Raw genomic sequence first — 4,053 nt, 5'->3', positions numbered from 1 at the left:
TTTTGTATAGGAAGATAAACTGACTAACATGACAGACCCAAATACAATAAGTTTGTTATTATTGTTTTTTATTAAGAAGCTATCACCACTGAATGTTGTTATCAATTCAGTGGTCAATACAATTGTGTCATTGCTAATGGGAATATTTGGCCTGGTTTGTTTTAAAATACGGTTAATCGTATTTTTAACGGAAATAAAAGGTGGTAAGGCTCCTGGATAATTGATTATATCTGGATCTTCAGAGCATTGTTGGTTTAATGCCTTTAGATAGATATTCATCCTTGTATCTAAAGGATTTTGTTGTACCGTTGCTTTTACTGTTTGCAAAGTTTTTAATTTGTGAAAAAGTATAGCATGATTTTGATGTTCATGCATTTTGGATATTGTGTATCCTTGAATATATATACACGTCACTTTACAATCAGCTTTTAGACAACGGTAGTTAATTGTATTCCTGTATGTACCGTTATAACGGTAAAGAAAATTTAAAAAAAAGAGCAATGATTTGCCCTTTTGGCTATCGATAAATGTTGGTTCCTCTAAAATATAAGAAATTTTTTAGATGTTTATATAGAAATTTACCAAAAATATGTATATTTTCATTAAAATCTATTAGAGATTCTGCAAATCCATAATTATCCATATTTTCTAAAAAATAATTGCCTATATATATAGTGATATATATTTTCATTAAGAATTATTACTTTCTATTTCTGAATTAAGAGGAGATGTATAGAAATCATTTGATATGTTGGGAGCATCTATATTTTATAGATTAAATTGATTTGTTATAAAAATGTTACTTTGAAAATCAGGAATATATGGGGAGATATATGAGCAAAGAGGGGATGTGTAAGCTGAATGACTTTGAGTATAACCTATTTTAAAATTTGTGTTTAGATAATGGTTATAGTACCTAAAATTATAATATTTATTTAAGATTTATAATTTTTAACTTGGATTTGAGAGGGTCAAGGATTCTCCATGAGATTGAGAAGATATTTGAGATACATCTATTTAATTTATAGTTAATTAATATGATTTATAATTTTTAACTTGGATTTGAGAGGGTCAAGGATTCTCCATGAGATTGAGAAGATATTTGAGATACATCTAAATGATTTTGAGTTTATTGTTTTATAATTATGTAATAAAATATTTTTACCTTGAAAATTTGATCTCAGTTGTTCTAAGATAATGTTTGATGATAAAGGTGAAACATCTAAAATATAATGATATATAATTACAATTAAGTTTTACTTTGAATTGGTTTACAAGTGTCTAATAAACTCAAAATCATATAGATGTAATCAAACATCTTCTCAATCTCATGGAGAATACTTGGCCCTCTCAAATCCAAGTTAAAAATTATATATAATATTAATTAACTATAAATTAAATAGATGTATCTCAAATATCTTCTCAATCTCATGGAGAATCCTTGACCCTCTCAAATCCAAGTTAAAAAATATAAATAATATTAATTAACTAAAAATTAAATAGATGTATCTCAAATATCTTCTCAATCTCATGGAGAATCCTTGACCCTCTCAAATCCAAGTTAAAAAATATAAATAATATTAATTAACTATAAATTAAATAGATGTATCTCAAATATCTTCTCAATCTCATGGATAATCCTTGACCCTCTCAAAATCCAAGTTAAAAATTATATATAATATTAATTAACTATAAATTAAATAGATGTATCTCAAATATCTTCTCAATCTCATGGAGAATACTTGGCCCTCTCAAATCCAAGTTAAAAATTATATATAATATTAATTAACTATAAATTAAATAGATGTATCTCAAATATCTTCTCAATCTCATGGAGAATCCTTGACCCTCTCAAATCCAAGTTAAAAAATATAAATAATATTAATTAACTATAAATTAAATAGATGTATCTCAAATATCTTCTCAATCTCATGGATAATCCTTGATCCTCTCAAATCCAAGTTAAAAATTATAAATAATATTAATTAACTATAAATTAAATAGATGTATCTCAAATATCTTCTCAATCTCATGGAGAATCCTTGACCCTCTCAAATCCAAGTTAAAAATTATAAATCATATTAATTAATTATAAATTAAATAGATGTATCTCAAATATTTTCTCAATCTCATGGAGAATCCTTGACCCTCTCAAATCCAAGTTAAAAATTATAAATCATATTAATTAATTATAAATTAAATAGATGTATCTCAAATATCTTCTCAATCTCATGGAGAATCCTTGACCCTCTCATATCCAAGTTAAAAATTATAAATCATATGAATTAACTATAAATTAAATAGATGTATCTCAAATATCTTCTTAATCTCATGGAGAATCCTTGACCCTCTCAAATCCAAGTTAAAAATTATAAATCATATTAAATAACTATAAATTAAATAGATGTATCTCAAATATTTAAAGGTGAAACATCTAAAATATAATAATATATAATTACAATTAAGTTTTACTTTGAATTGGTTTACAAGTAAAAAAATTTAAATGTAAATAAAATTTTCATATCTATAAATTATACATACTTTAATATCTAATTTCCTAAGCTTAAGTAAATTATTTATGTTTTCTGCTACGGTTTGAATCTTCATTTTTTAAATAAAACACTAGTAGACATCTTTGGGATTTTCACTGGTAACAAAATTGGGAACATCCCATTTTTTAGCGATTTTTCGTTTAGCGATTTAGAACCGATCCCTTTTATACTTATTTGGACCTTGAAAATATTTTTAGGAAGAGGTATGGTAATTAAATTTAAAAATGAATAATATAATTGACTAGCGATTTCGAACTCAGTTAATTACAATATTAAATTTGTTAATTTTCAATTAATAAATGATTATATTTATTTAATTAGGATATTTATTAAATTAGGATTATATAATAATTTAAAAAGTCAATTAAGCTTCAATTGTTAATTCTAAAATTATATTTAGTTTGTGATATTGATATTCTATTTTTAATACTGAATTTGATTGAAAAGCTAACATAGTGAAAATATAATTTATATGTATTAATCTAATATAATAATTAAAATAGTATTCATTTAATAAAAATTTAGATAGTCTTGTTAATTTTTAAAATAAAATTAAATCTATACATTATTTAATAGAATTATAAAAGAATCGCTCAGGGTATCACGTCAATTCGGCGCGGAAAATTCGGCGCAGAAAACTCGGCGCGGCGTCAATTCGGCGCAACGTCAATTCGGCGCAACGTCAATTCGGCGCAACGTCAATTCAGCGCAACGTCAATTCAGCGCAACGTCAATTCGGCGCAACGTCAATTCGGCGCGGCGTCAATTCGGCGAGTATCTAATACAGTTGCAATTTATTATAAATTTATTAGTATAAAAAAAAGGATGATTAAATAGAAATGATTTTGAATGTTGGTCATATTAATTATTTCTTCGTATTTTTTTTTACAAAAATCTCAATTTTATTTACTAAATGTGTAATATCAATAAAAAAAATTAACAACCAATATTTATACCGATTTCCTTGCTAGACGAATTTACCACATTATAAGGTAGGGGAGACTGGGGTTAGTTGAACCGATTTTTACAAAATTTAGCTCCTGATTTTTTTAGATAATATAAAAAATAATATATGATTAGATACCTCCTAAAACTATACTCTATAAAGGTACCTTATAAAAATTTTAAGAATATAATCATTTTTTTTAAATTTTACTTTTTGAAAAAGTAAAAATAATATCCAAAAAGCCCCAATAGCGGGGTGAAGCAAATTCAAGGGGCTTCCTAAATCATTGGTTTTTTTAGCCATAATAAATTGAAATGCATTTCTATTTATTAATAATGATCATGCGCGTACGCAGGAATTTGGTGTGGGGGGATTAAAATTTTTTTAAATAAAATCATTGTTATATAAAAATATAAAGCATAAATTTTTTTAGGACTAATAACAATTTCTAATACAGAATTTTAAATTAATGTGATATTATAAAAAATAAATATATAAACCGGCATATGGAAAACTATAAAATAAATGTGAATTAAAAAAATATTAAACGGATAT

At 25.0% G+C, this 4,053-nt stretch overlaps 1 long non-coding RNA gene across 1 annotated transcript; it reads left to right on the top strand.

Annotated features, from left to right (window-relative positions):
* The first annotated feature begins 1,762 nt into the window (after nt 1-1,762).
* On the top strand, nt 1,763-2,061 carry LOC135927899 (uncharacterized). Its single transcript, XR_010572203.1, has 3 exons — nt 1,763-1,861; nt 1,905-1,961; nt 2,005-2,061. It is a non-coding gene; the product is annotated as an uncharacterized LOC135927899 (long non-coding RNA).
* Nucleotides 2,062-4,053: the final 1,992 nt, after the last annotated feature.

The sequence above is a fragment of the Gordionus sp. m RMFG-2023 genome, chromosome 4 (assembly GCF_954871325.1).
Source record: "Gordionus sp. m RMFG-2023 chromosome 4, tfGorSpeb1-WG-v2, whole genome shotgun sequence".
Classification (NCBI taxonomy): domain Eukaryota; kingdom Metazoa; phylum Nematomorpha; class Gordioida; order Chordodea; family Parachordodidae; genus Gordionus; species Gordionus sp. m RMFG-2023.
Note: the sequence above shows the minus strand (reverse complement) of the source record. Positions and strands in the feature narration are given on the sequence as shown.